This window comes from Macrobrachium rosenbergii, chromosome 48 (genome assembly GCF_040412425.1).
Source record: "Macrobrachium rosenbergii isolate ZJJX-2024 chromosome 48, ASM4041242v1, whole genome shotgun sequence".
Lineage (NCBI taxonomy): Eukaryota > Metazoa > Arthropoda > Malacostraca > Decapoda > Palaemonidae > Macrobrachium > Macrobrachium rosenbergii.
Window position 1 is genome coordinate 54,057,653 of NC_089788.1, and position 26,784 is coordinate 54,084,436.

At 36.6% G+C, this 26,784-nt stretch overlaps 1 protein-coding gene across 1 annotated transcript in view; it reads right to left on the reverse strand.

The window, feature by feature from the left end:
• Positions 1–26,784, reverse strand: part of LOC136831403 (uncharacterized) — a 475,267-nt gene that overhangs the window by 437,292 nt on the left and 11,191 nt on the right. The gene's annotated exons all lie outside the window — the stretch shown is intronic.

The window sequence follows — 26,784 nt, forward strand, 5'->3', positions numbered from 1 at the left end:
ATGTCGAAGAATTCCCTGAACAGCTAGTGTTTCTCCGTTGAGTTTTTTCATGGGGGACACGCCATCTGCTCGGGTACAGTGCAGAGACCCAGCAGGACCCAGGGGAGCTGGGCCTTCCAGTTTTCGTCGGTGCAACGTGCCATTAGTTCTCTATATGTGGATGAGTTCCATTTCAAGAATTCGCTTGCTCCCAATAGCATAGAGCACTTTACACTAACAAATCTTTCCATCAGGACAATTTGAAATAAAACTTATGGTAAACAAATTTCTTTCATCTCTTCTTGAAAAAGTGGCAATGAAACATTGTACCACATTTGCCCACATTGAAGATGCTATTTTTTTTCTGAAACAATTCTTGAATAACTTACTGTGCCTCCTAGAAGCTGATGGTTACATTTTATACAGGCCTATGCTAATCTCTGAGGAAGGATATGTTTTATCTTTGCTAGACACTCTTCAGAATTCCTGTAAATGAACTCTAAATGCAGTGTAATACTGTAATTATACTTAGCTAAAATAGTATCTAACGTATCAAAAACTATGAGTAGTCACAGAGACCCTGTATCTTAAAAACTACAGACACCACTCTACATATAAACATTCAACTTACGAACATTCAGAGATGCGAATAAATGGGACTGCAAATTAAAATTGTGTTCAGAGCACTCCCTTTTGCCACCCATAAGTTCAAATTTTGTTTTGCAAGCCTATTCTGTACATACAGCACTGTATGTGCAGTGCATTGTGTGCTTTAGGAATGAAAATACATGCAGCACTGTATTGACTTTATATCGTACTGTACTGGAATAGGTGTGAAGAGTACAGTAATCACCCTACTTAACAATTCAACATACAACGGTTGTCCGAACGAACTCGCTCATAAGTAAGGTGGTGTCTGCAAGGCAATCACAGACACTCATTCCTGTATCAGCAGACAAGTGTTGTATGTCAGTACTATCAGTATTTCTTCATCTTCATCAGATGAACCCCACTTTAAGATAACATTATTGGTTAACAAAAAACTGTGGTATGTTAAAAAAAAAAAAAGGTTTAGCCCTGTAAATTTTAATACAGCAGAATATAGTAATCAAACATGTTTATGTGGCGCTTTTGCAATGGGTAGCAATGTACAAAATATTTTCATGGTTGAATATTTAAATTATTTTTTTTATTTGTAATATCTGAAGCATTGATTTTAATCTTTACTCTACTGCTGTTTTGTTCTATTTGGAATATCATACCATGTGGTATTTTTAAAAGTGTAACTGTGTCATAAAATAACCCTAACCCTGCATAAGTCTACTATATCGAACATTATCAGTCTTAAAATACTGTACCAGCTGTTCCTCCATCCATTTGCAAGCACTGACATACTGTTGACCAAAACCATTTCTACAGTACTGACACCTGGCTGAGCAGTATAACTGCATACATTACTTGATATTCTGTTCAGGTTTTTCAGTTTGCTAGTATGGCAAAATTTAAGTGTTAAAATAAATGATTTTAAAAAACATAAACATAGAGAAATATGGTACGCACATGAAATAAAGTTCACATATCCCACATACTGAATAACTGATTTATGAGATTCAGGCTTTCAAGCAAAGAACTGGGGTACTTTTGGCCATTCAGTGCTAAAAAAGTGAAAAGAGGGACTTGGAGTGATTGGACAGCAAAATAGAGAGATCTACAATATAAAAGAAATGAAGTACAGGGATCTACAGGTGGAACTGGGAGAATATCCCACAGTTGCACCAAAAAGTAAGTTGGAGAGGTTGGACAGCAAGACTGAAGAAAGGAACCAGGAATGGAGGTGAAGTAAAAGGCTTCAGAGTGGGTGCAACTCAGGACAAAAGGGACACTTCAACAGCCTTTAGTAATACCTACAGTTCACTACATGAGGTGCACTGACAGCACTAGCCCACCACAGGGGAATAACATGCAAGCTCCATTTTCACTATCTTAAGCTATACTCAAGAAAAAGCCAGTTAACAATAGAGTTTCCTAATAGAAATACTAGAATACACTCTGTCTCTGATGTTCATCACTATGACATGATGATCAGAATACCATAACTCTCAGACTTGGGCCTCATCTACAGCTGAAATATCCATTACAGCTAGATCAAGTGCATTACCACAAGTTTGAGTGGGCACCTTGGTAAACTGGAGACAACTCAGTGTGATAAGGAATTTCATAGTTGATCTATCATGATGAGCAGTATACAGCAGATACCAGTCAGTGTGTGCTCAGGAATCAAGACCCTTGAGATAGCATAAGGTTTCATGGGATCAGTGAACTACAGCATGCATATTTTGTTTTATATGGCAGTCAGCTGAGATTAGGATATACTCCTAATATAAATGTATATATTAATTGCTAAAATTCTGACTCTATTATCTCATGGCAATCCATTCACAATTGCTCAGATAATAAACAGAGAGGCCTGTTCCATAGTGAACGGCTGTAGCCTGTGTGTGCGCAATGCTACAGCACTGAATAAAGAGGATCATCAAATCCTGGAATAAAGAACTCTGCTTTATCCTTATTTCTATACTGGAAACAGTTCCTGATAATAAAATTTAGAAACAAGACCCTGAAGCTCAGGCAATGCTATCTATACTTTGAATTACAGTACATTTATTTTTATTATAATGAGCTGCATGTCTAGAGTTCTGTTTGATAATGCATGAGGTTATTAAAAAGTACATGAAACTCATGAAATATAAAATATATCTCTTTTAAAGAACTACAAATTAGTCAACAGGCACGCAGACATTAACCCCAACGAAGCCTCTATTTACAAAAACGCTCTCCCGTATGCCGGCGGCGTCGTGAGTTAGCTGCCGAAAGTTTTTTTAAAAATCACAGCACGCTTATTTTAAGATTAAGAGTTCATTTTTGCCTTTTTTTGTCATTGCCTGAAGTTTGCATGCAACCATCAGAAATGAAAAAATATCATATCATATATAAATATTGGAATATATGACAGCAAAAAAACTCATATAATTGTATACAACCGCTTATAAGCACAACAACGGTTAAAGCTAATGAGTTAATTTTTTTTGTTGTATTGTACACTAAATTGCGATGATTTTGGTATATAACAAATTGTAAAACGATCAAAGCAACACAGAGAAAATGTTATCACAAAATGATGCATGAATTGCGAACGCTGCTGGACGTAAAAACGTTTTTTCAAAAATTCACTCATAAATCAAAATATTGTGCTAGAGACTTCCCCGTTTGTTGAAAAATGAAGCTAATTGGACTGAATATTACTATCTGTAAGTGTTTTAGCTACATTGCAGTTTTCGACCATTTCGGTCGAAGCAAAGTTGACCGAAAAGTCAATTTTTCATTTATCGTGAATTTATATGAAAATATTTCAAAACTGATAAAAGCTACAACCATGAGTTATTTTCTGTTGTATTGTACATGAAATTGCGCACATTTTCATATATAAAACTTTATGTAACGACTAATATAAAACGGTGCAAATATTACGACGAGACAAAAGAATTTCTGAGATGTTTGGCCGAGTTACCACGCAGACGTAAGGAAAATTTTTTGTCAAAAATTCACCATAAATCGAAATATTGTGCTAGAGACTTCCAATTTATTGCAAAATGAAGTTAAACAATTGAATATTACTAGAATGTAAGAGTTTTAGCTTACAATTGCGTTTTTTTACCATTTCGGTCGAGTTAAAGTTGACCGAAGGTTGAAATTTTGGCAGTTATCGTGATTTATGTGAAAATATTTCAAAACTGATAAAAGCTAAAACCATGAGCTATTTTCTGTTGTATTCTACATGAAATTGCGCACATTTTCATATATAAAAGTTTATGTAATGACTAATGTAAAACGATGCAAACATTATGACAACGTGACGAAAAGAATTTCTGAGATGTTCGCCGAAGCTATCATACGCAGACGAAGGAAAGTTTTTTTTTCAGAAATTCACCATAAATCGAAATATTGTGCTAGAGACTTCCAGTTTGTTGCAAAATGAAGGTACATGATTGAATATTACTAGAATGTAAGAGTTTTAGCTTATAATTGCGTTTTGGACCATTTCCCCGTCGAGTTAAAGTTGACCGGCTTGAAATTTTGGCAGTTATCGCGGATTTAAGAAAATATTTCTAAACTGATAAAGCCATAACGCGAGTTATTTTTCTGTTGTATTCTGGCTACATGAAATCAGCACATTTCCATATATAAACTTTTATAACTACTAATATAAAACAGTGCGAACATTACGATAACGGACAAAAGAATTTCTGGCGCGAATGTATGAAAAAGTTTTTTTCAAAAATTCACCATAAATCGAAATATTGTGCTAGATACTTCCAATTTGTTGCAAAATGAAGGTAAATGATTGAATATTACTAGAATGTAAGAGTTTTAGCTTACAATTGCGTTTTTCGACCATTTCGGTCGAGTCAATGTTGACCAAGGTTGAAATTGGCAGTTATCGGATTTATATGAAAATATTTCAAACTGATAAAAGCTACAACCATGAGTTATTTTCGTTGTATTGTACACAAATTGCGCACATTTTCATATATAAAACTTATGTAACGGCTAATATAGTAACAGTGCAAAATTACGACAAATGACAAAAGAATTTAAAATTTTCGCCTGAGTTACGCTTCATGCGTAAGAAAAGTTTTTTCAAAAATTCACCATAAATTGAAATATTGTGCTAGATACTTCCAATTTGTTGCAAAATGAAGGTACATGATTGAATATTACTAGAATGTAAGAGTTTTAGCTTACAATTGCGTTTTTTGACCATTTCGGTCGAGTCAGAGTTGACTAAAGGTTGAAATTTTTGTAGTCGATGTAATGCAAAACGCCCACTTGGCACCCAACAGACAATTTTAGTCGACGTATGATACGTCCAGTAGGCGTTTAAGGGTTAACAGTGCACTGCTCAAGAGTGTTCCATAAAATTCCAAACATAAAAATATTGACATGGTACAGACAGTATGCTGTTAAACCTTAGTATGCCAAAATAAACCTTCAAGGACTACACAGGATAATGTTTGGTTTCAAGTGTAAATAGCTTGTCTGACACACATTTTGGTACAAGAAGGGGAAGAGAGGTTGAATGTAACCTCAAGAAAGGTACGGTTGAAAAATCAAGGGACCTAGGCTATGGCACTGCTGATTATCTACCACTATTCTTACTAATTTGTAACTCTCACAGAGTTGGTCTTAGAAATTATAATCATATCTGTCAGTTGATTACGATTTCAATTCTTGATAACTGAAAACTGGAGTCTTGAGGATTTCGACATAACTTCCCTGTGATGCTATACATATTTATTTCAAAACTTTGTGTTTAATCTTGCTAACTGGATAAAATTAAAATGTTAAGGCTTTTGACAAAACTTCTTACAGATTTATTTCAAAACATGGCATTTAATATTCCCTGAAACTTGAACAGTAGTATAAAACATTTTTCATTCTCAACGTCAAGTTATACCTGTATATGGGTACTGGATTACAGATCATTTTCATTAAATGTCCATGGGTAAGATAAACAGCATGACTTCAGTGTGGTGTTCTTATTTTAATGAAGCATGCTAAAGGCTAGGTTGGTTTATAAATACAGGCAGTCCCCAGTTTACGACAGGGGTTCTGTTCCAATGCCGCATCATAAGCAGAAAATCGTCGTAACCCGAAATATCGTCGAAAATCGTAAGAAAACCTTACTTTTAATCACTTGGGTGCCTTTTAAATGACATAGACTGCATTTTTATTGAGTTCTTCATCAAAAAACCTCCAGATTTTGGACTATTCTGTCTTTGGAGCTATATTTCTTCCGCCAGATTACGCTATAAACTTGGAACATGTATTAAAAATCCCGATGAGCGCCGTAGTTGCTTCCATTGTAACCCAGGAACTGTATGCATTATTTACTACTATGAGGATCATTATTCCATAAATGAGTCATTTGTTAAGGATAGTGCTTTTAATGATGGAAACCACAGACAAAGTTTGGACACTTGTGAAAACAATTACTGATACACGCAAAAAAAAACAAGCTGTAAAAGCAATTGCCAAGATGACTCAACAATCACAATAACAACATACATGCGCCTTTCAGTTATCCAAAATGCAACTGAAAGAAAGAGGGGCAGGGTTGTTGTTGCAAATATCTTCACTTTCAATCCTACAAGCAACTAAAATAATATGTCCAGTCATTTGTCTATCATCAACAAATGAACAAAGAATGGGGCTTGAAACTTTTTTCTTTGGGGCGCTGGGATAAAATCTGAGATTAATACATTTCGTCACCTGTCAATTTCTTTTTAAAGCTCCTTGAGGACGAAAGAAGTGACTATGCTATTAAAAAACAGGTTTTGACGTAGGAAAACCTACTTTTGGTAGTCACTATCAAGTCCTCAAAACCCTCCCACTTCTCCGATGAAAAGGCATGGGGTTTGGGTGAGGGTTCACCCTACATTGACCAACAGAAAGTAATGGCTTCCTGGTCTCTTGCCAGTCTGTTTGTCGACAACATGGCAGACTGTGCATGCGCAATAATCACTTCTTCTTCTAGCAGGTTTGATGAAAGAAATAACCTGGGCACAGCTTTGTTTTAAGATAAGGGAAAGAGCCCTCTTATCTTTGAGTCCATTACATGCCCCATCACACGTTAGTGTTTATCATTATGACACAATACCTGGCAACAAGACCGACTAAAAGAGGATTCTTTGGTATTAGTTTGGTCACCATGGAGCTCTGACAGACACATGGAAGGTAACTCCTTGAGGACTCAACAGTGACTACCAAAAATAGGTTTTTCCTATGTCAAAACCTGTTTTTGAGCAACCTTCAAAAGTGACAGCTAGTTCAGTCATTTTTATTTTTGCTACCTTAATTTGGGGAAGATTCAAAACCCACGATATAAAAAGACACACTCATCAAAATTACCTATGATTAAATGAAGGACTGCAAAAAAGAAATGGGCTATATATTTAAAGGGCAAAGATACTTAATAAAAGCACAGGCTACATGTCAACATCTATGGGATATTTGTAATGAGAATAAACCATCTCATCACTCAATTTTCAAATTTTCATACACCAAATTGAGAATAAGATCAAACAGAATACAACCAGTTGCTTGAGAATCAACAAGAATGAAATAAAGAGAAACAAATACAACACAAATATAAAGTTTGATAAGCCATTATATGAAAACAAATTAAGATGTGCACAAGAATAAATGGCTTTAAAAAAAGGGGGCATGTTACCCACCAGCAAGGGGCATGTGGTTTGACCAAACTATGACCACTGGTGTCCCAACAGCAGTGGTTATCAACTTAAAGAGATTTACCTTCTATGCCACTGGCAGACACAGCACATGCAAAGTATCAGTTTTGTATTTTGTATAGGAACATACTTCATGCTATCTATGAAAATAGGTGGTGCCTGATTTGCATACTCCTCCTTGAGGTGCTATATGAAAAACTACTATACCAAGACAGTGAAAAATGGATTGCTCTCTATTACAGTGGAAAACTTGGCCCGCAAGTGAGGGTAACTTAAAATTCAATAAGCTCATAGTTAACCATAGACAAGGAGGAATATTTTTATTTCTAACTACCACATAAAGCTACAGGAAGCAAAAAAATTACACCTACTGCAACAACACAATCAATTAATTCAAAATGGTGCAATAAGCAAACACTCATGTACATGCTATGCAAGACTGTGACAACACAATTCTTTCTAAATGTGCAAGAGTTTTATTACAAAATCAAGATAACACTTTGGTGTACAGCAAAAGAAAAATCCCAACCCAAGAGAGAAAACATGCAAAATGAATTAATAACCCTTTTTGATAACATAAATATACAAACATAAAGATGGATAAAGGACTGCAGACTATATCTTGTTTTGAACTACGTCATTCACTTCATTGTTCTTGACATCTCTTTCCTTTCTTTCTTCCTTTATCAAGCTTTCATTGGAGGCTGCTTTGGCAATATTTTCACTGTCCTTTTCCCCATCGTTTCCCAACACTCCAATTACACGTTTTTGCAAATCTAAATCAATATTTCCCTTAATTTCATTTGCATTTTCATCTGAAATGTTTATCAAAACAATAAGCAACCAGTATCTCCCATGAAAGTTTTTTTGCCAGGTAAGAGACTGGTATTGCTACACTGACCATAAATAGATTAATAAACTACCCTTAAATACAATACTGAAGTTTTCCTGACTGTCTAGACATACAGATATTTCAAAATGACCAAACAATCAAAACTTAACTATCATCAACATAATCTGAATGAAAATTTGGAGTACTATTTTCAAAATAAACTTCGTGCTGGTGAGCATATGGCCAATGGTACCACATATGACAGATATGTATTATGAAAACAAAACCAAAACTCTGAAGATTCTTAAATTCTTCAGCTGGTTTTCTTAAAACTAATTGAATATATTATACAAGACCTAGAAATAAGGTATTACAACCTACTTCAAGAAATACAATATTGTTTTGATTTTCTACTATGATTTTGTGAAGAATACTACAGATCCTACAAAATATAAAAATAAATTCTTGTTTCACAAATACAAACCTCTTTCCTTTTCCAAATCTGAAGGCTCATTTTAGGACAATAAGCCAAGTGCTGAAAAACTATTTACAAAGAACTTGAGAAGTAGTTACATATGTAATCTTGCCACCAAGGGCAGTATCTCACTTGCCAAAAGGTACCACTTCTTGACTGTTGGAAGTTACGAGATGTGATGAAAGCACTGTAAACCACTTTGAGAAAGAGAAGTTTATATCTACAAAATATGAGAATTACTAACAATGTTCAATTTCTTAATGTGAGTTACAAATCCTCTCCCTTTTCCCATGTGCTATTTAAATAGGATAAGACAACTCCAACACTCTTCAGCTATCATTTTATTTCATGGGATGATCATTAAAATGTTTCTGTATTTAATATCTGTAATGTGAGTCATATCAATGTCTGTATCTTGATTATTTCTCATACAACTTTTGTGCTTTTGGAGGTACCTTAAAGTGCTCTATCATTAGTAAATGTTCATGGAGTTCGACAGAGTTTATTTGCCAAGCATGTACTGTACATGAACAAGGTAAGTTTCAGACCAGTGTAGTACTGTCAATCTGGTCACTAAGGATAAAAGGAGCAGAAATGCTACTACTGGTTCTATCAATAATGTACAAAGGTACCTGACTCACAGGTACATATAGCCCCCAAAATAAAATGTAAAATATTGATTCACATTTCCAGAGTGCTGCACAAACCTAACAAATTAAAATTTTTCATTCGTAATGTGAAGTTAAATAAAGCTCTAACTACCTATGCAATAGTTTTTGTGACGGCATCATCTTGCTTTGGGCTAATTTGTAGATCAGATATCTTTTCCTAGCATTTAACTTCAAAAGACTTACAACAGAGGAGGTCATAATTAGAAAGTCTTGCAGCAGGGAAAGGTATTATTATGATTATTATTATTATTATTATTATTATTATTATTATTATTATTATTTATTTACGATTAGGAAATATCATTCATAAACCAACAAGTCTAAAAGACCAGTGACTTGAAAAGCAAGCTTTAAGAATAGAATGCCTTCTGCTTCTCTGGGACTGAAAAACAACAGTGAGAAGAGTCAACTTTATAATTTTACTCAATGTGTAAGTTCTAGCAAAATATTTCGACACAGCTCAATCAAGGATGGAGTATCTTGTTTAGAATATCACACTAAAAACATAAACCTGAAGGCAATCCTGGGTAATGTACTCAAAGCGAAGACATTGCTAGTGCTTGAATATCAGTGATTATCAAAGAAAATTAAGAGGTTGTCAAATATACAATGAAGAGAAGGAAAAAAATAAAATCAATTCTTAAAATAATACAAAAAGCCTTTTTTACTTGGTAACACAAGATTTTCTTAATAAGCTTTGATGAAATAGCTAAAATTCAAAAACCTATAATTCCTAGGATAATTATTATAATTGCCATACTTACTTAGGCAGGAGACATCTTGTGACAGGGCATTGTGGTTATTACAGTTACATTTGTATCTGGTAAAAACTAACCAGTAGATTCTATTTGTGCCTTGTGATGGCAGGCGTGAAAGTAGCTTGAATCCTATAGAGATGCTTCTCTGGCATTGATTGTTGATTGCTTGGTGCCTTACCCATGTGAACCAGGTAAATGATTATGAAGAGCGATGGTCTTTGGCAGTAACTGATGACAGGCTGACATGGAGCTGGCCTGGTAATCTACATCTGGTTCTCCAGGGTGTCCATTGAGGGTTCTTGGTCGGTGATGTCATGATTGAGAAATGTGATTGTTATTGTAGAGGATTTCCAGATAATTCATTGGTAGGAGGAATGGCTGCTGCACTACACTGTGGGAGGGCCTGAAGTAGAGAATGCTAAGATGCATAGGCAGCAGCTGTCCTGTGTAAGCGTCGGTGACACTTGTAATGGGTCAGTCTAAGACTGTGGTGGTCAGTGTAATGTCTTCTCTGCTAGCACTTTCTTAGAGAGGTGGCCAGGTCATTTCAATATAAGCACTGGAGCATCCAAGGACACGGCATCAAAACTGGTAGACCACGTTAGTTTTTCTAAGGGCATCGCACAAGAGTGGGGTCAGAATTAAATTAATAATGGTTATTCCAACTATCACGCAGATAAAGAAATTAAAAAGACTGTTGAAGAATGGTACACTATGTCACATGTCCTGAAAGGACACCTATTAAAATGTCACATGCAACATCACTGCTGAGCACATAAAACCCTCTAAAAGCAATAACAATGATACCTTTTAGGCTTATAATTTTCAATGAAAAAGCCCACCCTTCTAATGAAGAACAACCTGACTCCGCTTGTGCATGACACCTCAAAAACTAATGGGCCTAAAAGTTCTGATTCTTGTCCGAGAATACCCCAGCGCGAGAGTATGATCACCAAAATGCATCTCCTAAAAGAATTTGAAGTGCCATCAACCAGCACAATAGTAACTTCAACCCATGAGGACTGATATTTAATACAATGGTCATCAGCAGCGCACAGGACAGCAGCTACCTACACATCCTAGAAGCCCTCTATATTTTAAAAGCAAAGCCTCCCACAATGTAATGTAGGATCCATTCTTCTTGCCTGTGAATATCAGGAAACCTGCTACAGTTTCAACCACATTTCATGAGAATGACTTCATCGATCCAAGAACCCCAGCAGATGCCCTGAAGAACCAAACTTGTACAGTACCCAGTGCCAACCCCTTGAAAGGTGGTCATCGAGATTATGGCAAAGGACCATCATCCTTCATAATCATTTACCTGTTCACATGGGAAAGGCGCCAGCCAATGAATGATGAGTGACAGAGAACCATCTCCATATGATTAAAACCACTTTCATGCCTGCCACCACATCAATACAACCAGACACTGCTTTTTAATTTGGTAGATCTCTGACTTTCATTGAGACCATGCTGTGTTGAACAGCGACTAAACATTAGGGGTGTATTTTATCTTTGTTTGTATACATATACTGCATAATCATATCAATAAAATTAAAAGTTCTAATGTGTCTATATCATCCCTTTCATGAAATAAGTATAGGAAAATTTGTAATCTTTCTTCAGAAGAGTATAATAATTTTGATCAAGTTTAATGTAATAACTTTGATGAAACCTCAAACTCTAATGAAACTACTATAATTATTACTGTTTGCAACGTTTTGTGTTTAACCCCACAGTGATTTATTCACATTCCTCTCTGGAAGCGTCTTTCAAAAATCTCAAAAATTTCGTAGAGCTTTGAAATTGCAAAACTAACTGGATCATGATTTGTTGGCAAAGGTTTTTCAGTATACCATTCCTAAATAAAGTTCTAGTGGACATCGACCCAACTATTTCCATCTGTGCATCAGCTTGTTTATCAGTTATAAGCATTCAAACAAATATTTTACCTTGAACCTGCCAAACCATGGTAGATTTTTCCATAATACAATACAAGTATGAAATTCAAATGAATTACTTCAATTAAAAAAAAGTTTTTTGTTAATAATACTGTCCCTAACTTACTAACATTAGTAACACTGCTTCTGCATGAACATTAATAGTATCAAACACTTTTATTTTATATTTTTAGGATGGCTGCTTGGCAACCAACATTACAAGTGGTAACACATGGATGAATATCTTTCCACCACAGCTAAACTCGATTTTATTTGCTGAGAAGTCTTAAGGAATGACTGCTACAAGCGGAAAAATCTTTTGCAACACTTAAAAGGAAAGCCCATTCTTCTCATAAATAATCATTAGATATTCCTGTGTGAAACAAACAAGAACTGGAGAACATATGAAGCAATGATACTGGTACCCATTGGGTACCTGGCACAGAGGGTATCTACCCGAGTTGCACCCTAATACCAGTACAGCAATATGTAGTTCGGTGGTTCTCCCAACAGGGCGGCGCTGCACAGCCTTAAGTGCCATCTTAAAGGTCTGATAACCCGCAAATTGAACAGGAGCTTAGCGCTGACAGAATTCTTTTTTATCATTAAATGTTGATTGCGTAAGTGTTTAGCGAATGTTTAGGGTTTAATGAATGTTTTGTCAATGTTAGTGAATGTTTAGTGTGTAAGATTCAGTAACGTTTATGAGTGTTAGGTTTAGTGAATGTTTACTGTGTATGTATTAAGTGAATGTTTAGTGAGTCTTGAAGTTTTAGTGAACGTTTTGAGAATGTTTAGTGTGTAAGTATTCAGTGAATGTTTAGTGAGTGTTTAGGGTTTAGTGAATGTTTAATGAGTGCTGAGGGTTTAGTGAATGCTTATTGTGTAAGTATTCTGCGAATGTTTTGTGTGTAAGTATTCAGTGAATGTTTAGGGTTTAGTGAATATTAGTGAATGCTTAGTGTGTAAGTATTCAGTGAATGTTTAGTGTGTAAGTGTTCAGTGAATGTTTAGTAAGTGTTCAGTGAATGTCTTATTTATGTTAGTTTAGTGAATGTTTAGTGCATAATGTTTAGTGCATAATTGTTAAGTGAGTGTTTAGGGTTTACTGAAGGTTTAGTATATGTTAGTGTTTAGTGAACGTTTAGTGTGTACACATTCAGTGAATGTTTAGTGGGTGTTTGGGGTTTAGTGAATGCTTAGTGTGTGTGTTACGTGAGTGCTTAGGGTTTAGTGAATGTTTAGTGTGTAAGTATTCAGTGAATGTTTAGTGAGTGTTTAGGGTTTAGTGAATTTTTAGTGTGCAAGTATTCAGTGAATGTTTAGTGAGTTCTTAGGGTTTAGTGAATGTTTAGGAAGTATTCAGTGAATGTTTACTATGTATTCAGTGAATGTTTAGCATTTAGTGAATGTTTAGTAAGTATGCAGTGAATGTTTAGCGTGTAAGTGTTTAGTGAGTGTTTAATGAGCGATTAGTGCATGTTCATTGACTGTTTAGTGTTTAATGAGTGTTTAGGGATTTAATGAGCATTTAGGCTTTAGTGACTATTTAGTGTTTAGCGAGTGTTTAGGGTTTAGTGAATTTTTAGTGTATAGTGAGTGCTTAGTGAATGGTCAGTGAGTAAGTAGGGGTAGTGAGTACTTGGTGAATGTTTAGTGTATAATGAGTGCTTAGTGAATGCTTAGTGTTTAGTGTTCAATGAATATTCAGGATTAAGTGACTGTTTGGTGAATGTTTACTAAATGTTTGGGGTACAAGTGAGATGAAAGTATGAGTGCCTAGTGAGTGTTGAGTATTCAATGAGCGTTTAGTGTTATTGATTGTGAGTGTATAGTAAGTGTGAGTGTTTAGTGAGTGCAAGTGTTTAGTGAGTGCAAGTGTGTAGTATAGTAAGTGTGAGTGTTTAGTGAGTGTAAGTGTATTGTGAATGTTATTGTTTTAATGATTATACACTACTGTTTAGTTAGTGTTTAGCAACTGTATGCAAATAAAGTCCTGTAATTTACATGGAACATTTATGCTAAACACTGCTTAGGCCGTGACCGCAACAGTTGAAGTGATTGGGTAGGACTATGAGCTAGACTGAGACCTTTCAATATGGCTGCCTGAGGTCACACGCTCAGCAGGGAGATCGCCACTCCAGTGATTGACGCTCAATGGTTACAGGTTGCCCTACAGCATGACCATTCCATTTCGGGCAAATTTCGTGTTTTTTTTTAAGAATTGTGGTATTAATTTTTCCTGTAACTCGGCCTACACCATTTTTTCGGTCTGAAGAGGGTTTTATTTTAGCACTCAAAATTTGTAGGCCTACATGTTTTGTGTATACAACGTTAAAAACAAAACTTTATTACATTTTGTTTATTTGTCCTAATCAAAGTATATAAAAAAATGTTGAATGTTAACCCATACATGTTTGACTAGCCCTAATGTGGAAGGTGGGGAATCCTATAATATACAGAATGATATTGCTTATAAGTATTTGTGTGTTATTAGATTTTCATAATCATAACATATTATTTTACAGCCATTATGCAAACATATAACTGATCATGTCAGTGTTGAATGGCCTCCTCAAATTGTCCATTTGACCTCACTCTGAACCCGTTTGGTTGAGGGCTGAATCATTCGCTCCTTGAGAGAAAAATGTTTATAATGAGGTAAAACAGAAAAACAAAATAATATATTTCAATATATACTTAACATCCGTAATGGGTGGTAGACAATACTGATAGTGAGTAAGATGTTGAAACATAACATTAAAAAATTTCATATAGTAAAAAAAATATTAACTAACAAAACTTCAATAAATGCTTTTGAATATAATTACGGAACAACATCTAAAAATAAGTCAATATATACTTTCGAACACAAAGAAAAATAATAGTAAATTATGTCTATCCCGTATATTCAACAAAAGTGGCTTCTCTAGCCAGTTTCAACTCATGAATGCTCTTCATATCCTGTTTAGTGTAACCCCATAGCACCAATAACTCTGTTCAAACATGATGTTACCAGTTAACATTCATGTTCACTATGTCAAATGCTTTTTAAAATCTATGGAAACCATAATAGTAAGTTTGCAGAGCTCTACACTCTTGCTGTATCGTCTCAACACTGAAATTTAATTACTACTAGCTGACCAACCTGGCGCTGTCCAGGAAAACCTGAACAACCCATATATTCTCTATCTCTCCTCTCTGCATCAATTCAGACAGTTTGCCATTGTAAGTCCGGCTAGATAACAAAAATTTTAAACAATATTTCTATGTGATAAAGACAGTTTGGTACAGGGCTAGGCCAATGATGTCTTTTATGATATGTGTTACTATAATGAAAGTAAACTTCACTGTCTATGTTATGGCTGCTATTGCTTGTTAGCCAGGATGCTTTGTATGAAATTCATGTTTGTATTCATACAGATAATATGGCCTACTGGTTATGCCTGCTAACAGTGGTAAAAAAAAGCTAATGTATCAGTACAGTAGTAAGATTTAATTGTAGTGATAATCCTTTTAGTAGCAGCCACAGGTGGTCACACTGATTTGAACCTTGGGAGTCAGAGAAGACCATCTCTTTTATGGTGTCTGCTTTATAATTGGTAAAATGTTGCCTAGACCAAAGCATCTAAGGTTTGTCATGATCCCAAGATACTCATATTAAAAGACAGAACAACTGTTTCTTGATAAGGCCCCATTCTAACTAGAACACTGCTCACCCAAGAAATATGGTACTATCCACTGTGAACTAGAGAGAAAGAATGGCAGCCAGGTTATTAAGATGCAAAGTTCAAGCTGTGGTATTCAGGGAGAAGGTCAGGTATCTATACCTAGGAACCATGGCTAAAAGTTTGCACTATCCCTTTTGAGAGTACTCAGTAAAGAAAACTGATTTCCATATGCATTATAATGAAATTTCTTTAGCTGACAATACGCTAAAAATGACAAGAGTAAGTTGCAAATATACAAAAGCATATGCATTTACATACATCCCTATCTACTGTAAACCGACTCAAACACACAAGAACATACATAAATATATTTAGATAGCCTAGTTAACATTTTTAATCGACCTGGACATATACTAAGTTGAAAGCCAGTGTTGGAAGATAACACAATTTTACTGTGTTTTTGTTCTCACATCCTGGGTCCAATATTTAGCATTTTCATTACGCTTACAAGTAGGGCAGAGCACTACTGGTAATTAATATAACTTCAAAAAAATACTGCAGATTAAATACTGTACAAAGAGAATTGCAAATTAAATTCTGACAAATGCCAGTTTCCCATAAAAAACCACTCTTGAAAATATGAAAATTTAAAATATAAAAGCAAAATCAACAAGAGACATTTGCGCACACTGGTACATGAACATGTTCACGCAACAAGTTGCAATTCACCATGGAAATTCCGGAGGCTCCCAAACCCTATGGAAAATGTTGAACATGGTAATATTCACCACACTGAAATCACTTACTTCTTAACCAACAACAATATATATGTTAATCTTGAAAACTGCATCAAAATACAATCTATTCATAAAACACAGTTGGATAAGGACAAAACAAACCCAATATGAAGAAGCCCAACCAAAATGTACATTTCTTACCACGATATCCTGGCAAGACCCCATCATATTCCTCCTCATCTGAGAAAACATCAGCAATGTGTAACATAGACCAAAATCTGCCACACATTCAATTTTGAAGTCATTGAAAATAAAATAAAGACCGAATCAATATAATCAATATACACTATAACATAATATTATAGTACTAAAAAAAAATATTTTTGAAACTAGCAAAATTCTCCGGTTTCCCAAAAGGAACAAATATCATGATAAAGAGGAAATGGAAAAAACGGCATCATTCTGCCAGAGAGCTGCTGTCACTTTGCAAATAACACCTACAGTTCATCTACTGCAAAATAGACGAATGTCAAAAACCTACAATGAAATAGTTCAAGCTGAACCAGAAAACCTCATGTATGTACAAGCCAAATAATCCCAGGGATATGAAAGCTTTTCTTGAAATATGAGTTATTGGCATTATCATTTTCTCGTTACATTACACAAGAAGTCAGAGCAGATACTAATATTGTGCCTCTGATAGTCAGCATTGCCAAAAATTAAGTCTAGATGATGAATTATATCCAAAGAAACTGTGCAAAACAAAGGAGTACGTACTGTAAATTGCTAGTATTTGCTGGTGTGTGACTAAAGTAAAAAATATCAATAGTTTTCAGCACTTTAGAGCTTCCATTCCAGGTCTAGTGTATGACACTTTCCCAATGTGGTGTTATATTCCACCAAAAGATAAGTTTCTCGTTTTTAAAGTGTGAAGCTTTCCTACAATATCTGTATTTCCTGTGTAAGTTGTTCAGCATTAGCAGAGTCGTGTTATAATAAGGTGCCCAATGCAACACACTCACGTTCTAATACTTAGAATGATTGTTGGATGCATTGTTGTAACTCACTGGCCTTTTCATTTTCCAAGTTGGTGGGGCCATAAACTTTCCAGATTCCAAGGATTTTATCCGGCTATGACAGACTCTGATTAGCTGTAGGGAGCCGCCCATTATGCTCAAAATCAGTACTACTCAATTCTTAGTGTTATAAATCTCCATTAATAAGTATAGTTCACAACACTAAATCTTCTGAAAGCAGCAGCTTTTTCTAGTTTGGCATATAAAAATTCGACATTCTACTGTATTTCCTCGATTATCTGCAATTACAAATCCACAGCCCTTGAGGTTGGAAATCTGTAGACGGTAAAATATTAAGGTTGTAAACGGCAATTTTATTAACTAAATTTTTTCTATTATGTCACTACACAGTATGTATCTGCTTATAAATAGGTACAATAAATTTAATACTGTAACTGTTTCTCTTACCTGTGAACAAAACCAAAACTGCTTACGTGGCACAGACTTGAAAAATCTTTTCTTTTATCTTTATAAAGAATAGCCCGAGAGAGAATGAGAAAGGCTAGCAAACACACAGCAAAATGATACATACGCATATGTAGAGACATGCACGCATACATGTATGCATACATAAGCTGATTTTATATTGAACAAGAAGCTACCATTTTGTATTGCATTTTGGTACATCCACATCAAAATCTAATTAACATTTCCTTTAAATCTATGTATGTGCAGGACTTATTATAGCAATAATGTTATTTATTTTTCGTAAGCTCTACTGATTAACACAATTCTATTGATAACATTCCGTTAAGGGATATTAAATTACCAAGCACTATTTACTGAGTTCATTCTGACTTATAGAAACAAATGACACATGCCGAGGTCTCTACGGTATGAAAATCAACCCGTGAATACTCGTGAGAGAGAGAGGTGCAAAACTGCAATTGTCATTACCTTTGAAGGGTGAAATATTTTTACATTTCACTAAACAGGCTAAAAGAACTTTTAAGCCTGCAGGAACAGAGACTGATTACATGATTTATGGATTTTAGGCATATATGCCAAGCACTGGGACAACTAAGACCATTCAGCACTAAGGAGAGAGAGAGAGAGAGAGAGAGAGAGAGAGAGAGAGAGAGAGAGAGAGAGAGAGAGAGAGAGAGGAGAGAGAGAGAGAGAGAGAAAGCAGTTTTTAAGCAGAATGTGAGTAGGGAGTAAGAGGGAAAGTGGAAAGGTAAGCCCTTCAGTAACTTAAGTCATTGGCAGCGCCTCAGATTAGTGGCACTGTGGAAGGGAAACCCTTGGGCTTGCACTCATGGGTGGCTAGTTCTAAGAACTAGTGATTGCTTTCATGAGTGAAAGGAAGGCTTGAGGTTGCCCCCACGTAGTTTAGTGCTTGAGGTATAAAAAAAAGTCTTGGATAATGGACACCCACTCGTGTGCAACACCCCTACTAAACCCTAGGACCCATTGAGGCAGCTTATAAAGAGTTGTTTCATCCTTAAAACTTGCTGCCAGGAACATACTACAAATCTCGCTCACATCTGGTGACCAAGCAAATTTTCCTTGTTTTTTACAAGGACTATGCTCATGGCAGGTGGTTGGCATGTGGTATGTCAAATATTTCGGCAAAAAGTGATCCCAGCAATTTGCTATGGAACACTTGAACTGAGGATCCTGCCTAATGATGGCCCTGTAGTGACATAAAGCAAGTTGTTATTAGGAGCTAGTTAGTATTAACCCTCAAACGCCCACTGGACGTATCGTAAGTCGACTAAAATTGTCTGTTGGGTGCCGAGTGGGACGCATCTGCACGCCGACTACAAAAATTTCAACCTTCAATAACTTTTGGACTCAATCGGGAATGTCAAAAACGCAATTGTAAGCTAAAACTCACATTCTAGTAATATTCAACCATACCTTCATTTTGCAACAAATTGTGTCTCTAGCACAATATTTCGATTTATGGTGAAATTTTTAAAAACTTTTTCCTATGTCCGCCGGGTAACTCGGCCTGCAATTTCAGAAATTTTTTCGTCATTTTGTCGTAATGTTTGCACCGAAGTATATTAGTCGTTACATAATGTTTTATATATGGAATGTGCTACAATTTCATGTACAATATAACAGAAAATAACTCATGGTTGTAGTTTCTATCAGTTTTGAAATATTTCCATATAAATCATGATAAGTGCCAAAATTTCAACCTTTGGTCAAATTTAACCAGACCGAAATGGTCGAAAAATGCAATTGTAAGCTAAAACTCTTACATTCTAGTAATATTCAGTCATTTACCTTCATTTTGCAACAAATTGGAAGTCTCTAGCACAATATTTCGATTTATGGTGAATTTTTGAAAAAAACTTTTCCCTTATGTCCATAAGTACAGAATCCTGCCTAACATCTCGGGAAAATTCTTTCACACTTTGTCATAATGTTTGCAATCGGTTTATATTAGTCGTTACATAAAGTTTTATATATGGAAATGGGTACTTCATGTAGAATACAACAGAAAGAATCATGCACAGAAGTTTATCAGTTTTGAACATTTCCATATAAATCACGATAAGTACCAAAATTTCAACCTTTTGGTCAACTTTAACTCTAATCAAATGGTCGAAACGCAATTGTGTTTCGCAAAACCTACATTCTAGTAATATTCAATCATGTACCTTCATTTGCAAATAAACTGGAATTTCTAGCACAATATTTTTACTTATGGTGAATTCTTGAAAAAAACTTTTTCCTTACGTCCACACACCGGCCTAATATTTCAGAAATTCTTTCGTCACTTTGTTGTAATGTTTAAACCGCTTGCTGAATGTTACATAAAGTTTTATATATGGAAATGTGCGCAATTTCATGTAGAATCCAACAGAAAATAACTCATGGTTGTATCTTTTATCAGTTTTGAAATATTTTCATATAAATCATGATAAGTGCCAAAATTTCAACCTTCAGTCAACTTTAACTTGACCGAAATGATCGAAAATGCAATTGTAAGCTAAAACTCTTACATTTTAGTAATATTCAATCATATACCTTCATTTTGCAACAAACTGGAAGTCTCTAGCACAATATTTCGATTTATGGTGAATTTTTGAAAAAACTTTTTCCTTACGTCCACTCGGTAACTCAGCCAAACATCTCAGAAATTCTTTCGTCACTTTGTCGTAATGTTTGCACCGTTTTTCTAATACCCGTTACATAAAGTTTTATATGTGGAAATGTGGGCAATTTCATGTAGAATACAACAAAAAATAACTCATGATTGTAGCTTTTATTAGTTTTGAAACATTTTCATATAAATCACGATAAATAGAGGGTTCTACTTTCGGGTCATCTTTAATCGATCAAATGGTTGAAACTTGCAATTGTAATAAAACACTTACAGTCTAGTAATATTCAATCAATTACCTTCATTTTGCAACAAACGGGAAGTCTCTAGCACAATATTTCGATTTATGGTGAATTTTTGAAAAAACTTTTTTTACGTCCGCGCATTACGAATTCATGCATCATTTTGTGATAATATTTTCTCTGTGTTGCTTTGATCGTTTTACAATTTGTTATATACCAAAATCATCGCAATTTAGTGTACAATACAAAGAAAAAAAATAACTCATTAGCTTTAACCGCTTTGCTCACAGCGCGATTTGTATACAATTATAGATGAAATTTTTTTTCACACTGTTATATATTTCAATATTTATATATGATGATATTTTTTTCATTTCTGATGGTTGCATACTAAACTTCAGGCAATGACAAAAAAGGAGCCAAAAATGAACTCTTAATCTTAAAAACTAAGCATGCTGTGATTTTTTAAAAAAAAAAAAAACTTTTTTTCTGCTTCGGCGCTAACTCCTGAATGCCGCCGGCATACGACAGACATTTTTGTAAACAGAGGCTCGGCGTTAGAGGGTTAATTGTTTTTAAGTGAAGGACACTTCTGTAGTTCCTCAAATAGTTTCCATATTACAGGTTAACTTGATTACAAGTGTGCAGTTGTAATACATTTAATTAAATATCTATGTTGACTTAAACCCTCTAAGGTTGAGGTTAGTGTTCATACCTGTATATGGCAGTACATTATACACAGTTAGTCCTTATGCAATGGCTAAGTGAACTTTTAATTCTAATTGTCATGCCTTCATACTAACTGTTATGAACTATCTGATGGATGAGATGGTAAATAGGTTACCATCTCATCCAGCACAGATTAATATCATCTAGTCCTAGGTTACATGGTCTAGGCTAAATAATTTAGTCCAAAATGGCATGTTCCATAAAAAGCCATCACTTGATAAAAGGTAATGCCTAGGCTAGCCCCCACTATTGAGCTCATGCTAAGTGCACAGGCTTATATAGAAAGAAAAATTGTACTAATATGTAGGCCTTAAGTGTTGGCTGTCGATTTATTTTGCTCAGGGATTTCGTTATCTGATCCTCGTCCTCGGTCTGGGTTAGGCCACTTAAGGATGCCTAATCCTAGAAATAGGCTACAGACAACATCCAATTATTAATCTAGCCCAAATTATTCTCACTTCATCGCCTAGATTACTGCAGACATCGCATAATAAGTTGTGGAACATTTCTTTTAGTTAAAACATTTAGTTAGAATTTAAAATAATTTTCGCTTTACGAACTAGGTGGCAATCAACGCTTTACGAAACTAGGCAGCAATCAACGAGCTGGGTTCCGGCTTTGACAAAGAAATTATCAATTCCAAAAGTTTTAGCACTAAAACTTTTAACTGGAAGTTAAAACTGAGCATTTATCTTGCTATTTTTGATGTTTCCATGATCCTCGATAATGAAAGCGGAGAAAAAAGTAGACTTTTTTCGGAGCGCTGGTAACAACATGAACCGTTCGCTATAGACCAAACAGAGAGTAATGGCTCCTTGGTCTTTTAACAGCCCGGTTGTAAACAAGAGGGCGGATGCACATGCGCAATAGTCACTTCTCTTTTTTGCACCATGTGCAATAGTCACTTCTCTTTCTTGCAGGTTCTTTTGACATTGGAAAAACTGGGTTCAGCTTCGCTGAACATAAGGGAAAGTGCCCTCTTAGCTCTGAGTCCGTTATATACTCCATCAAGTGCTATAATGTTAATCATTACGACAATACCTGGCCAAAAAGACCAACTGGAAGGTAACTCCTTGAGGACGAAACAAGCGACTATGCTATAAAAAAAAAAGGCTTGATGGCCTCTTTGCATAACATCTGTCCAATCTACTCTTCCCAACTCAGAACTTCTCGTATGAAGAGTGTGGACAGAAGGATATCAGGAAGTTGCTAGAGGGATCTCGCCCTAATATATAAGGTCAAATTTCTAACCATAAAGGAATATTTCTCAATCACCTATTATTTTTCTCCTGAACCACATAGAGGGCAAAAGAAGGCAGAGCAGAAAGAGTGAGGGAGGAATTAACCTAGGCTATCAGGCAGGCTTATGAAGGAGAAGCAACACCATAAGACAAAAGTTAAAGGCTTAAGTAGGCTTATGGCCTGCCCTAACTTAATGTCTACATAATCTATTGGCCTCTAGCATCTTTCAATATCTCAAAAATTTTCATCCTCTCATCAGATCACTCATTTCTTCACAACAAGAAAACCACACTCAAGACTCAACAGCTAGGCTTGGCCATCATGCACAACCGAAACATTCAGTTTCAACAAACTCTTTCCTATACAGCCTAATGCTTTCATCCCTGTTGCAGATGACACAATGGAAAAAACAAAAAACAAGCACAATACTGTACAGTACAGGAAAAAATTAGCCAGAAATCACCAAAATTACAGTATTAATAATGCCAATTCACACCGTCTCTATAAGGACACAGCATGAAGAATTCTGACAAGAACATAAACATTCCAATGCCACCTGGGAAACAGGTCATTACAGAGACAGTCCTAACGGGTTGGACAAGCATTATTTCTTTTTTTTAAATGTTGATTGCACCTAACAGCGCAAAGATGTAAACTAACTTAACAGTACGAAAGATTCATTCCAAATAATTCATCTCTCAAGTTTAAATGAAATCTCCAAAATGGGATTTGTTCTAAAATCTAAGCAGCCTTACCAGATCACCTTACAAGCATCTGTCAGATGCGTCTCTTCAAAATATGACATTTCATGAAGTGCTTTGCTCATATGGCCTCCCTGGAGCTTGCCAGTGAGCTTTTTACTCTTCATGATTCCCCACTCTAGTCACTGATACTTGTCTGCTCTACCTTTTGCCCAAAAGTTTTTAGCTAAGACTCATTTCTCTAGCATGGACAGTTCTCTTTTTGGCCCCTTTGCTATTCCAGCTCTAACTCCAAACCCAACTAGAACAGTCTTCTGTCATATTAGAGCTTTTCCACCCTATCTTCATTGTAAGAGATCTGCTCATCCTTTCATCCTTTTCCCTTTCATCTGTTTCTGCATATGAACCATCAAGCTCAACCTGTATACTTGAATTATATTTATTATTGGCTACGACAAGTTATCATTAGGTGCTTATTCTACGACATCAAGGAGGCCCTACCTTGCTCAAGATTGAAGCCCATGAAGTGTGCCTTTTCTTCCTTTCTGGCTTTTACAAAAAATTTGGAGCTCTTCCATCCTTGGTCTGGGTAACTGGTATTGTCAAAACACCTTTGCCAAATTCTATTTTTGTAATGTCATTTATAAAGACACTGGATTTGTATTTGCTGGGTCCCACAGCTGACGAGGGCCATGCATTTTCAGTTGAAAAGGGGTTAAAAGTGCAAATTTTAAAATAATTTGTATTTTTCCTAACATACAACCCTTAAGGTCTTTATATAGGATTTTGCTTGTGAATGTGAGCTGGGATGGCCGTTAACTTTCAAACAATGTCATTGGCTACTGATGGTAGAGGGGAAGCCCTGCCGTTGGCCCAAGTACCACAGTGAGGGGTGGCTGAGGTGGGCTGTAAATGCAAAGACCTTCAGGTTTGTATGTTAGGAAAAATACAAATTGCTTTAAAATTTGGAGTCTGTTCCTACACAACTACAAACCTTCGGTCTTTACATAGGAACTTAACCATTGGTGGATGGAGTCTGGGTAAATTTCTGAACCAACCGCTTTGGTTCTACCCACCCGGGAGTACCTTCTTGGGCTGGAAGAGCTTACGAAGGAATCCTGCACCTCTAGCTTGTTGGACATATGGGATGTTGTAACTGCTAGACTTCTGGGGCTTCAAGTAATGAGTTGCATCACTACTGTGAAATAAAATAAGGCTTAGAAAACCCAAGAGTGTCAGAGACACTAAATTTGCTAATAAGACCAACAGTTTGTTTTAATGTCTATCCCTCTCTCCCCTTGCCTAGAGAGTGGGGGACATGCATCCAAACCATCTAAGTAAGATGAAGAACAGGATGCCCTCATCACGTGGTCACACACAAACTCGTCTGTCCAGCGTGCAGATGGTCGCTAATTGCCCTGTCTAAATAGAGACAGGTAAAAGAGAGAAGGAGGATACCGGGTCACTCACACCCCTTCTGTTCCGCTTTTACCAAGCACCTTAGACGAGATGCACATGTCCCCTAAGGGAGCTGGATGGAACCACACATGTTGACAGTCACCACAAAGTCCAAGGAAAAGAATGTAAAAAGACTTATGGGCAACTCCTGAAGAAAATACAAGATAAACGGGTCTGTGCAGACTACATTACTTGCCTGTATTATTTTGTGAACCAACAGGTTTTTCCAGAATGCAAGGGACAGGATGTGTCCCTGACTTCGTGATCTCTCACCCAAAACTGAACTCCCATTTAACTCGTCAAACAAAGAGTATGCCCACTGCTGTCTCATGAAGCTTGAAGGATGTGCCTTGGACACCCTTCTGTAGCCAAGCTGGTACCAACGAAGGGACATCGGCATTCAGGCCTTGGATACAGAATTCTCTGAAGGTAGTACCACAGCACTTTAATCGACAATTTGTAACATCTCGTTCAATTATATCCACAAGTCCTTTTGGAGGACTGAAACAGACTCAACGCATTAGGGACCTGCAGATTCTGAGTCTCAGATCCCCTTCCCAGGTGCAAACATCAAAGGCCATGAAGCTCAGCTACTCTCTTTGCCGGGGCTAAGAAGAGCAAAGAACAAAATCAGTCTGAGTCAGGAACTCTGTCTGACGACCCACTCAATAGCTTGTACAGTGCATGGTCTATGCTCCTGAAGATGAGGGAGTGCAACCCACTTGGGGCCTGGGTTCCCCAGGTGGGCAAGACTATTCAAAACTTCTCAGAAGTATAGATCCTCGAGGATGAGATTATTTCCTTCAACCAACAACTCGGCAAGGGTACGCTCTATAGACCTAACGGCCAAGACAAACAGAAGCTTCTCATGGTGGAGAAGGGTGAGAAAGCCCGCTATCTGCCGTGACAGCTCTGATTGGAGAGATACCCCATCAACGCAACCACAGAGGACGGTTCGATTTCTGGTACACAGCTGCTGAACATTCCACAAGTGTCCAGGCTCCTTGTTATCACGTTGAGAAACAACTCTGCTCACCGATGTTGGATAGTCCCATCAGCTGGCATTGAAAGTGCCATCACCTCCACTGTCTGGTAATAACTCACATGCAGTTGGTACAGATGGCTGTGCCACGGGGGAATCTTCTCATAAACAGAGCCAGCAGGACCAGGGCCCACTGGTTAAGTTAAGTATACCTTAGTTTAACCCAGACCACTGAGCTGATTAACAGCTCTCCTAGGGCTGGCCAAAGGATTAGACTTATTTTTACATGGCTGAGAACCAACTGGTTACCTAGCAATGGGACCTACAGCTTATTGTGCAATCCGAACCACATTATTCTGAGAAATGAATTTCTATCACCAGAAATAAATTCCTCTAATTCTTCATTGCCGGCTGGAGACTCGAACAAGGGCCCAGCAGAGTGCTAGCCAAGAACTATACCGACCCGTCAACGGGAACTAGGCCCACTTGGCACCACCAGGTCAAACAGAAATTCAGGGTGATCAAAGCCTGTTGATCACCTACTGAAACAGAACAAAAATGGAGAGAAGGCATCAGTCTCTAAAATAAACCCCTGGGGTGCTGGGGAAAACATTCTCCATCACAACCCATGGTCCAGCACAAATCAGCTGTACTCTGGTAACTTCTGTCATATAGTTACAGAGAGCTCATGGCTGGGACTCCCCATAATTCAGAGAGGTCTCTCTGCAACGTCTAGGTGTGTAGGACTCAACCCCCTATCAGCAGTTTCTGGTGACTGAGTTTGTCTGCCACCCATCCAAGGCCTCAGAATGTACCTGGCCAACAGCTCCACTGAGTGAGCTACTGCCCACTCGTGTAACTGCACTGTCAGCCTTACGGCTGGAAGGACATCAGTCCTCCTTGCTGGTTGATGTAGC